Source organism: Peromyscus maniculatus, chromosome 3 (assembly GCF_049852395.1).
Source record: "Peromyscus maniculatus bairdii isolate BWxNUB_F1_BW_parent chromosome 3, HU_Pman_BW_mat_3.1, whole genome shotgun sequence".
Classification (NCBI taxonomy): Eukaryota; Metazoa; Chordata; class Mammalia; order Rodentia; family Cricetidae; genus Peromyscus; species Peromyscus maniculatus.
Window position 1 is genome coordinate 105,374,506 of NC_134854.1, and position 12,206 is coordinate 105,386,711.

Below are 12,206 nucleotides of genomic sequence, written 5' to 3' on the forward strand. Positions count from 1 at the left end.
AGTTTGTGAGGTGAAAACATACCTTAAATTGGTAAGTGCTAGCAGATTTGAAGTAAGAAACTGTTGTGTATCAATTTCCTCCAAGATTGAAATATATCATCCTACAGGGAAGCTCTTTGAAAATATAGTAAAAATTCAAAATAGGTTCAGGAAATTCCTGAAACCGACCATGTTCACAGCCCACCCTCCTCCCAGCAGTAAACAATAAAGCTTCTGAGAGTCAGGCTCAGAGAAGGCAAGCTGCAAAGAAGACTGAGACCAGCCCAGCTGCCTGGAAAAGGCAGAGCAGCTAAGCAGCCTGACAAGCAGCAGAGAACAGCAGAGCTGCCTGAAAGAGAGAAAATTAGACCAACTGAGCCAACTCTAAAGGATATTCTCCAACCTTTTGAGCTGCCTTCTGACTGTACTCAATTTTCAGCTTTTGTGAGATGTCTGTCACCCACCCTGGGTGGACCTTGGTGATGCAGCTGTCTTTGTCATTTCTTCTTCTATAAGTAACCAATAATCCATATTCCTGTAAATGACCCAATAAAACCCATTGCTTCTCAAAGTTAGACACTGGTGGTATCTGTACATTGGTCTGTGGTGGGTTCCCTATTGGAGTTGAGTGGACATGTGTTGTATCTCCCCAGGAAGAGTCTGTCATACAATATAATTGGCACACAAACAAATACTCAACAGAACCAAAGCTGGGGAGGAATGAATGCCTGGTACTGGCTGAAAGGATTTTCCATAGTAAGGGTATCTTTGTAATTAGGAGCCAAGGAAAACCACAAAGTCACAGCACGCAACAAACTTCACACAAGAGATTTATTGGAGAGAAACACAGAATGACAGAAGGGGCAGGCTTTTATAAGGTCCTTGGGGCATATTCAGTGAGTTAGTGGAAAAAGCACAGCATGGCCACAAGTATTGCTTGACCATTGACCCTGAGTCAGGGGGCGGGGATTTCCAAGTCCTGGGTTTGGAGACAGGCCAGGAGCGGGATGATTTTCCACTGGCTTAGTGCCCTGCACTGGCTCTGGGTAGCAAGGAAACAAATGATGCTGAGGAGGAAATTCCAATGTGACCTTTCCTGTATGATGCATCTAAGTGTTCCTTTTTGCTATGGCAGCAGTTGCATGTTTCTGGGTATGTGTAGTGAGATGGCAAACTGAGGCTGAGCTGTCATTAGGAGTGTCTGTAGGAGACTCACAGGGTGGCAGTCTTTATGTGCTACAAGGCGGCATGACTGCTTGACAAGCAGAGTTTACCACGTGTATATGGAGATGCCCAGAAAAGGCGAAGGACTTAGAGATTTTGGAGTCTTGAGATTGTGCACTGACAGAGTTTGTATGCAAGCAATGGCAGAAGTTGCCTGCCCACTCTTTTGTGTAGAAGAAATGCATCGGAAGCTGATAGGGTGGCCACACAGGAAATTGTGTAAAGGAGGAATTACAATAAGAAAGGGAGATGCAGCTAGCATCCTCAGTGTTGGCCTCCTACAGGGCAAGTAAGTTAGATAAGTGAGAGGATGAGAGAGTGGTAAGAGCAACAGAAGATGCCCTTCAGGCCTCTAAAAGGGGGAGCTATGTGTTCCGATGCAGATGAGGACCTTAACAATAGCTCTGACCAAGAAACGAGGGCCAGAAGGAAATACCCAGCCCTTAAACAGCTGGAATTAGAACAGACTTTTAAACAAGCAGCAAAAGACCTGACACAGGTTGGCTTGTGAGGCGCTGGGACATGGATGGGGTCAGTCTAACTGCAGAAGAACTGAGTGACGTGACTACCTATCCCTCCTGAAGGCAAAGGCTGCATTAAATGAGACAGTATGAGGGAAATAATTCCCTGATGAGCTGGCTTATTAGAGCCTTTGGGAACACTTGGTGATCTCCATCTGAGGTCCGAGTAAATGCCAGGGGTGGTGGACCACAGAGGAGGGGCAGACGCTCTTGAGCAAACTGGGGATAGAAGCTGAGCTTGAACCCCACTTCATAAGGCAGATAGAACTATGTTGACAGAGTTAAAGAAGAGTTTGATCCAGCAGGGACCTCAAGGCTGGTCTGGTGCTTTAGCAACTGTTCTGAGCCCCTTGGAGGGGCAGGATCTTTATAAAATGGGCAAGTCTTTCTCAGATCTAGTGACATCAAGTGTCTGTAAAGAGAGAGAAACCAAGGGGAGAAAAGAAAAGGAAGAAAGGTCTGTATTGCTTACTTCAAGACAAATGTGGCTATTTTTGTTTGGATCCAGAGTTCTTACGGAAAAACACTGATAACCAAATCCTAGGCTAAGGAGCTACTGGGAGCCTTGAAAGCCCAAGGAGGCGTCACAGAAGACGTCTGTGATGGAACAATGCAGGTGAGGACAGCCAAGCCTGTCTCAGGAATGGATAATTATCCTCCCCAGACTGAGGAGGGATATTTCTTTCCCGTAATAGGCAATGCTGCAGGTGGAAATGGTTTGCCCAGCCATGCTCTGGTGAATGGAGAGGCAACAGCTATGGCTACAGGAACAGTGCCAATCCAGGGCCTCTTGGACCCAGGGATCCAGCAGGTGCAGCAGGGGAGAGCAAGGCCATGTTCCCTCTTGTCCCAGGGGAGGTCTAAACAAATTCAGTCAGACCCGCTGAGTTCATCAAGGGTGGAGAGATGAACAGAGGAGCCATGGAAGATCACTAGGATAGGGAAATGTAACGGCTCAGAGAGAATGACCGAGGAGTACAGAGAGCTAATTATGTTAGCTCCTCCTTTCCATGCTTTTGGACTCAACCTTGATCTGCAGAGGAAGCAACCGATAGAAATGGATGGAAACTTTCCACAGTCTTAGACCTTGATTATGTTGGACTTTAGTACCTTCAGAGTTGTAAGTTTCTGGGATCACCTGACACTTGCTCAGAATCTGTGACAATGGACTTTCAGAGCGCTTCACCAAAGTTATCTTAACTGCACTATTGGTTGTGGGATGGTGGCTCAGGATGTTGCTGTGACATGCCCATCTTTTGGAGAAGGTTTTCTTACATAAGTGGCATGATGCTAACCTCTGAGTGTTTGCAGATTCAGAAAGCCATGGGAGAAACATACAGGCACATCTAAAGGAAGAAGGCTGTGAGATCCACACAAGGTATAGGGCCCAGACACAGCTGTAAAATTCATGGGGTATTATGATCTGGTAAGAAATGTATATGACAATGTTGTTGAGAAAATCCTACAACAGCTCATATATGTAAATGTAAAGGAGTTAGAAACATTTGGGGGGCTCTTGGGATATTGGCAGATTTTCATACCCCATCTTTCCAAAGCTACACATCCTCTATATAACTTGAATGATATTATATGGAATTGGCATAGAAATATCAAGATTCTTTTGAGCAGGCCAAGATCCTTGTAGGACAGGTTAAACAGCTGTGTGCCCCATTACCCAAAAGTTCAGAAGGCTACAGCTGTTGGCTACATTAAACCTAAGCAGTCCATTTCTATAAGGTTTTAGTCCCAATCATGGAAAGGAGCAGAACTCATTACACAACACTAGAATGGCGACCATGAGAGGCAGGTATTGTGGTACGTGTGTAATCCCAGTACTTCGAAGGTATGTCAGAGGAGACCACAACATCTATGCCAGCCTGGTCTTCAAGTTCTGGGCCAATGTGGACTACAGAAAAATATGTTTTAAAGAATCCAAAATTAGGGCTTGGAGGTGGCTCATTTTGAATATCCAGCATCTGTGTAATTAGCTAAGCATGGATGCATGTTCCTGTAACCCCAGATTAGAGGTTGAGTGGGAAGATGGGTATGGGAGCCCGTTTTCAGGTTTCCTAGTGGCTTTACCCAGCAGGTCTGCATGGAGAAGATGATTGGACCACGGGCCTGAGTGCAGGTGTCTGAGATGGTCTGCACTGGGCTGTGCTGGGAGGAGGTCTTTTGCTCCACCCTTTGGCATTCCTTTAAATACCCTAGGGAGAGATAGTCAGCCCAATGGAATAGGTTCCAGGCCCTCCTGAGGCTATCCTATATTTTCTATCTGTTTATCTCCACACTCTAAATCCTTCTAATATTTCCTGCTGCTCTTACTCAAGAGCACTCTGAGGAAATGTGGGTGTGGTGGGTAGCCCCTCCCCCCACAGATGGGCAGATTCTGAGAGCTTGCTGGCTAGCCAGCCTAGCCAAAATGATGAGCTTCCCTTTCTGTGGGAGACCCTAGTAAGGCCCTAGGAAGAGAGCAGGAGAAGGAGACACTCCTCCCCTCCCCTCCCCTCCCCTCTGCACACATGTGGACGCTGTGTGCACCTATACATGTGCAGGGAACATAGACTCCCCCAAGCTACACAAGACACTCACACATATCTGAAAGTGAGTTTTCTTTCTTCCCAGCACTGGAAGAGAGGTTGTAATGGGTCTTCCAGAAGAATCTCTGCCCTTTCCTGCATGTCACGGGGGCTGGAAGAACACATAATGTGGCAAAGGACTTTTAGCACATGCTTATTTTCTCCTACTTCATGCTTGACAGAAACTTGACGTGAAGCTTGCCCTGAAGAATGCTTTTCTCCTTTGGATTGTTTTAACAAAAACAAAACTGAAGAGCTTTGACTGATAATTGATCTGACATGTATGAGGTGCTGCTATGAAGCTTTGTGTCACATGGAAACTTTTCCCCAAAGTCTGACTATGTTTAAATGTGTAAGAAATAAATTGCTTGACGTCAGACTCCAGAAATTTCGACCTAGTGCTGGCCAACTAAAGTCAAGCTGAACCCAAATTTCATTTTACCTTACCTGGATTGTTTCCCTGTTGGCCATAATGCTTTCAGGGACACCCAAAATGTGTGGCATGTGCAAACACTTGAAAATATGCATATGGGTGTGCAAAAGGAGAGTTCTGCTTCATAAAAACAAAATGCACCCATCAGAGAATGAACTCCCACTTCTACAGTACATGGTCTCTATACTGCATCCACATACATCCTAAGCAAGCTACTTGTCACCACGCAGACTCACAAGGAATTGGAACTTTGAAGAGTCACTTTTAGTAACAGATAAAATTAGAAAAGCAAATGCTCCTTTGACTCAACACTGGAACACTAGTGACTGTATATGCTCAGAGACAGGTGATCTGGAGCGAAATCTGCTCACAGAGAAACGTGGCCAGTGTCCTTCTAGGAGATAGGAGGAGCTGCCATTAGAGAGGAGGTCAAGATCTTCCTTGTTCTGTTTGTGACAACGCTCAGGCCCTCTGTTCTGCTCTGGGACAATCACATGTGTTATGATTTACTCCTCTCTCACCTGCCAATAGAAAACAACTTGTCACAATCTCTTGGCGCTCTCAGTCCCACTCATAACACATGTGAAACACCCCGCCCCCCGGAAGTAAATGACACTCATCTTTCTCCGTCACCTCAGTTATTCACAGCCTTGGCTGTTCTGCTTTGCTGGGGTGCAGTATTAAGCCACAGATGCCAAGGTGAACCTGAGATGTCCCCCTAGCACATGCTAGGCCTAGCTGGCCTGCTCAGCATTCTTGAAGTGTTCTGGAAGGAGCCCCACCCCTCGGCTGCCTAAAGCAGCTTCCCTGCTCCAGCTTCCTCATTAACATCAAGGTGAGGTTTGCTTTGCATGACTCCTTGACTTGTTTGGAAATGAGGAATGGGTTCAAGCGTGGCCCTGCCTTCCTCACAGTCCCTACATCTCCTAGTGAACACACTGCTCAGCACTCTCTCTATCCAGGGTTCCTTCCATCTCTGCAAAGGACTGCACACTTTATGGACACATACAAAGACCTTAGATAATTTATGTCCCCAGGCCACCACTCAGGAGGAGCTCAGAACAGGATACAAAAAAAAACCTGAGTCCTCTATTTAGAATGAGTCAACAAGCCAGCCTTCCTGCCTCATGCCAGCCTGTCTGCCTGCTTGCCTGCCTTCTTTTCCTGTGAGACAATGTCTCACACTCCATCAGAGGCTGGCCTTGACCTCGTATGAAGCCTTTGGTCTCAGTTTGCAAAGGGCTGGGAATACTGGCCTTAGCTACCAGAAGAATGAATATTTCTAACTGTCACATTGAAACAAATTGATAATTCAAGGGTCTCTGAAAAGCAGCCAAGTATGAAGTCATCAAATTCAAAGTACCCAGGCCTTTCTACCCCCTGTTCATTCTGTGGAGTGATATATACAGACTCTGACCCTGGATAGTTTCCGGAGAGTCACTGGCAGCCGAGGGGGAAGAAACAGTCTTAGATCAGGAAGTTTTCATATCTTTATCAGTGTACCACAAAGGATACCATGTGTGTTTGTTCCTCTCTCTCGGTGTTCTTTGGTGCAAAATGGAGGTTCTGGTTGTACAAATCTTGTGGAATGACCACAGGGCATAGGCCCTTGAGACTCTGAACTGCAATGGACAAGAGAGAAAAGTCTGAGGAGACAGGGGCCTGGTGTCTCTGAGCAGAACTCGGCCTGGCAGCCTGGGAGAAAAACACAAAGCCCTGGGGGTTCTCTCTGAGTCCCCTCCCCATGATAGAACCACAAAGCTCTGGCCACAGCTGACAGGGAGCTGTGATGATGGACTTTACTGTTAGCTTGAGTGAGTGGAGCAATACTTCTGGACGTGATTATGAGTTTAATTGTAAAAACTTTCTGTGTGGGTTTGTGGACTCAGTGGGCAAAGTTGAGAGGGGTCAACTCAGGTGGGCAACATGAAGACTTCTGGGAACTAAACAGACAAGAGAAAAGAAAAACTTTGCTGTATCTCTCCTGAAACAGACATGTTTTCTTTGTCCTTAGATCTCCAGGTCTGCTGGTCTCTGGACTCTAAGGTGCAGGCTTATGTTTCCCTGGGTTTCCCTAGCTCTTGCCTTAGGCCTAAACTCACACAAGTGGCTTCCATGCTCTGTGCCTTTCAAATGTGGACAGAGCCAAACAACCAGTATTCCAGAGCTACCACCTCTAGAAAGCATGTTTGGGAGATGCTCGGCCATATAGACCATTTTCCCCAAGAGCTGTGAGGCCATGAGAGGTTTCTCATGAGTAACCACGAAATTTTAAGAGGTTGCATACAGCCTGGAAACACACAGAGAAGCTTGTCTCAAGGTTAGACTACCACAGACTATCCCCAATAGGGCAATGTTGTAGAGATGGGGAGACCCTTGAGACCCCAGAACTGCAGGGTGATCCATGTGTTCATAAAGCCTGGAAAAGCTGCAGCCCAAGCAATTGTGGGTGAAGATGGTTCCCTAAGGCCAGCAAAGCCACAGGGCCAGAGATATCAACTTAGCTGGAACCAGTCAACCCTTCCCTGATTATTTCTCCCAGACCAATAGGAACTGAACAGCTTCCTCCTGCTCCTTCATGGCATTGTGCAAGTGTGTGGATTCCTGGCTCCACTCGAGCACGGGCTCGAGTCGGGGGAAGGCTGACTCTCTCACCTGGGTCTAACTAAGACAGAGCATTGTGATTTGAATTGAAGCTCCTCTTCATTCAAGAAGAGGTTTTGACTGATGCAAAGCAAGACAAGAATCAACCAATACTTCAGAAACTTCTGAAAAGCCAGCCCTAGTGATGCACACAGGGAATTTCAGCATTTGCGTGCTGAGGCACCATGGCCTCAAGTCAGGATTATTCTGGCTACAAAACCAGGAGTTGCAAATGACGAGCAATTTGGCTAAGGTATTTAGGAACTTTATATTTCTTAGATATTTGTAGATTTCCCTTTTTAATCCTTTAGGTGTGATCTGTGAGTATGTGTTGATGATCTGTGTCTATTTTGAAAATGTGCGTTCATGTGTGAGCAAGAACAGGCAGGTGCTTCAGCACACCTGCGGAGGTGAGCAGACGGCCTCGAGTGCTGTCCTTCCCTGACGTTTTGGTCAAACAGAGTCTCTTCTGTGCTGCTGTGTCTGCCCTGCTGGCTGTGCTGTCAGAAGCCAGGGCTTCTCCTCTCTCCACATCCCCTCACCTTGAGAGAACTTTGAATACAGAGGTGGCCAGCGCTCCCCTGTGTTCATGCGCTTTCTGGAGGTTCTGTCCCAGGTCCTAACACCGTCACCGCTAGTGCTTCATCCACGGAGTCACCATCTCCCTGGCTACACTTGAGGATTTCCTCTGAGGGTCTACCAAATGCTGAGAACAATCTCATGCAACGGAAATTCTCTTACCTTCACATCTCTCCCAGTGACACAAGATTATCCCATAGTCTGACTTTCAAAGAATAACAGTGCACAACATATTCCTTGTGACAGATGACTCCGTATTTTCTTAATGTGATTCTTCAAATCTCTACAGAGCTCTTAAAAGATGAGTGCCTACATAAGTGGGTAGTAGATGTAAAGCAAAGGATAACCAGGCTACATATAACCCACAGCCCTAGAGAAACTAGGTAACAAGGAGGACCCTAAGAGGGATACATGGATCGCCCCCCTGGGAAGGGGAAATAGATGAGATCTCCTGGGTAAAATGAGGGTGGTGCAGGAGGGAAAAGGGGGGAGGGATGAGAGATGGGAACATGAAGGATCAGGATGGTTGAGTTGGGGGAGGGACGGAGAGGGAAAGCAATGAAAGACATATCTTGATAGAGGGGGGACATTATGGGGTTAGGGAGAAACCTGGTGCCAGGGAAAACCCCAGGAATCCACAAGGATGACCCCAGCTTAGACTACTAGCAATAGTGGAGAAGGTGCCTGAACTGGCCTTCTCCTGTAATCTATAATTGTCATCATAGAGCCTTCATCCAGTAACTGATGGAAGCAGATGCAGAGATCCACAGTCAAGCACTAGGCTGAACTCCAGGAGTCCAGCTGAAGAGAGGGAGGAAGGGTTATACAAGCAAGGAGGGTCAAGGTCATGATGGGGAAACCAACAGAAACAGCTGACCTGAGCCCGTGGGAGCTCACAGACTCTAGACCGACAGCAAGGGAGCATGCATGGGACCTACCTGGGACCTCTGCATGTGAGTGACAGTTGTGTAGCTTGGTCTGTTTGTGGGGCTCCTAGCAGTGGGACCAGGATCCATCTCTGGCACACGAGAGGACTTTTTTTTGGAACCTATTCCCTATGGTGGAATGCCTCCTTCAGCCTTGATGCAGGGGGGAGGAGCTTGGTCCTGCCTCAACTTGATATGTCACGCATTGTTGACTCACATGGGAGGTCTTGCCCTTTCTGATGAGTGGATGGTGGGGGTGTGGAAAGGAGGGAAGGGAGGGGAATGGGAAGAAAGGAGGGAGGGGAAAGTGTGGTTGGTATGTAAAATAAATAAAAAATTTAATAATAATTTTAAAAGATGAGTGTCTGACTTCCAACAAGTTTTGAAGGAACTGAACTGGCTTAGCCTAAGTTAAAGGCCATTTTTACAAGACAGAGTAGCAAGACACACAAATACAGCACTCATCACACGAGGTTCTGTCCCCACAGCAGAGTCAGTGGATCACGGAACAAAAGCCTGAGGACGTGGACAAGGGGACACAGCATTCTCTGTGGTGCTCAGTGCTCCAGACTCCAGACACCGTCCACCGGCACTGCCTCAGCTGACCAGTGAGCTCCAGGCTCACTCCTGTGTGGCTGACCCAGACGCAATGGGGACCACTTCTACACCAGTCTTTTCCAAGTCAGGGACCTGTGGTGACTAACCTGGCCTTGTCAGCATCACACTTTCCCCGGGCTGAGTGGCTGATGCCGATGTGCTGGGCGCTAACTCATCAGAGGCTTCCTCTGGGCCACACCAACAGTGTTTTGCCAGGTGTGGTTCCTACAGAAGAGACTTCAGCCTTTGTAGATGACCATGCTGTACCACGGTCCACCTCCTCACTGTTATTTTTTTCACCACCATCCAAAGACCCGGCTGGATGAGAGATCCCCTTGGCAAATACTTCTGAAGTTTTCTGTAGAATAGTCTTTATGTCTTCCCAGAAAGCAGCTTTCTGTACCACTTTCTTTTCTTTTTGTTTTCTTCTACAGAAAAGGAAAAGGATTCAGGATAACTATGGTGGTTTGAAAGAAAATGTCCCCCCATAGGGAGTGGTACCATTAGGAGGTATGGCTTTGTTGGAATAAGTATGATCTTATTGGAGGAAGCATGTCTCTGCAGGTATGGACTTTGAGGTCTCCTATGCTCAAGCTATGCCCAGTGACACAGTTCATTTCCTGTTGCCTGCAGATTAAGGTGCAGAACTTTCAGCTTCTTCTCCAGCACCATGTCTGCCTGCACACTGCCATGTCCCACCATGATGACAATTGACTAAACCTCTGAAACTGTAAGCCACTCAATTAAATTTTTTCCTTTATAAGAGTCGCCATGGTCATGGTGTCTCTTCACAGCAGTAGAAACCATAACTAAGATACCAATACTTCAAATCTTAGATGAAAAAGCCTTGTCAGCACAGAGATGACCAAAGTCATCTTTTCAAGCCTGACATCTCAGCATAGAGTCCATGTGCCCCTCCATAACCCTGGTGCCATGAAGCACAGCCACCACCCCTTCCTCAGTTGCTGACTTCAGTAACAGCTAAGTCCTGATATTCTCAGTATCCCACTGCACTTTGTAGAGGGCAGTTGGGGGCTTCTGTGGCTGCCTGAACATGTGTGTGCAAGTGAGCCAGTCCATTGAATTACAGACTCTGCTGGTGCAGCACAGCACAGTCCCAGGCACAGGCTGAGTAGCCAACACAAAATCCTCCTGTCTCTGTGATCTCCACACTGACCTTATCTGCCAGGTGTTGTTCATATTCCCTGGTGTGCCTCTGTAGGAACTGGCACTTTAGGTTCTCAGCCCTTTCTAAAATAAGATTTACAATCTGCAATACAAAACCAAAGTGGAGAGTTAAAACAGTTCTAGTGTCAGAAGGAGAAAAAGAAGACAAGTTGGGAGAGGCAGCCATGTCTCATTCCCTGCCATCCTGAGCCTCTGTACTGCTCAGCAGTGGCAGCGGCAGTTCCTCTCCCACCCAGGGTCAGGATCTGTGGCTTTTCTCTCAGTAGTTCTGTGCCGCTCTGGAGATTTAGGTCAGCCACATAGACAGTGAAGACCCACCTTGAGGATGCTGGTTCAGTGAAGATCCACCTGAGGATGTTGTTTCTTCTCCCAGTGGTAGCAATGTTTCCATATTTACTGTCTTTTTTCAGTTTCTCAGCAAAGCATCTAAAGGAATAGAGCAGAGTGACTAAGATGTACATAAAATGTCCAAATGTCTAAATGAGGCCCTGAGGAAATGTGTTTCTGCACAGAGAGTTTCAGAGATGCCTGGAGGCACACCCTGAAATCCCGATTCCCTTCCATCCCAGTGCCTGAAGAGAGAGAGGCTCACGCTCTCAGTCAGCCAGCACACTCAGCAAACAGCAGCTATCGAGAAGTATGGCTAAGCTGACCTGGTGCTTGCTTGTCATCCCAGTGCTCAGGAGACTGAGGATTGAATTAGTGATCCCTAGAACTTCGAAGAAACAGGCCATACTGCTGAACTTCCAAACAGGAAATAAAGACAGCGGGTTCTTTCTTCCACTCCCAATAACAATATGGTGCTGTGGGATAATGCTTTTGTACACTGGTTTAATAAAACACTGATTGGCCAGTAGCCAGGTAGGGAGTATAGGCAGGATAAGCAAACAAGGAGAATTCTGGGAAGAGTTAGGCTGAGTCAGGAGATGCCAGCCTGCCATCCAGGGAGCAGCATGTAATGGCACAAAGGTAAAGCCACGGAACACATGGTGACATAGGCTGAGTTTAAATTAAGTGTAAGAGGTAGTCAGTGGTAGGCCTGAGCTAATGGCCTAGCAGTTTTAATTAATATAAGCCAGTCTGTTTACTTGGGTCTGAGTGGCTGCAGACCATGGGGCCACAGGAGGCGGACAGAACCAGGAAAACATTCAGCTACAAATGGTGCCAAAACATGGGGCAAGTGTTTCCACCTAAAACGTGAGAAAGCTAAAAAACAACAAAGATTCTAAAACAGAGCTAAAAACAGCTTCCTAGTTGTGTCTCTCAGGCCATCCATGAGCTACAGTATGGCAGGTTCTCAGTGATGTGTGGGTTTGAGTGCAGCATAGTAGATTTCTGCCACAGTACCAGTGGTGTCTCCAAGTGGCACAGTGCACTGCATTGTGACAAATTTAGCTTTTGCTAGTACAAGGGAGAAAAAAGAGGTTTCAGGACTACACACTGCTAGATGGAAGCATAGACCCACTGCTTCCCATAGCCAACAGACAGCATGGTTCCCAGAGCTGGCAGTGAATTATCCCCACCATGTTGAAAAGCT

The 12,206-nt window shown here is 46.9% G+C and overlaps 1 long non-coding RNA gene across 3 annotated transcripts in view; it reads right to left on the bottom strand.

Moving 5' to 3' along the window:
• Positions 1–796: 796 nt before the first annotated feature.
• The window catches only part of LOC107400327 (uncharacterized), a 29,527-nt gene continuing 18,117 nt past the window's right edge, over positions 797–12,206 (bottom strand). The window contains exons 6-9 of one of the 3 annotated variants that reach the window (XR_013049944.1): positions 10,988–11,095; positions 10,659–10,751; positions 4,317–9,909; positions 797–3,630 (exon numbers count right to left, since the gene is read on the bottom strand). This is a non-coding gene — a long non-coding RNA (uncharacterized LOC107400327). Of the gene's footprint in view, positions 9,910–10,658; positions 10,752–10,987; positions 11,096–12,206 lie in introns of all 3 variants that reach the window. The other 2 variants (XR_013049943.1, XR_013049942.1) reach the window with 2 other exon arrangements.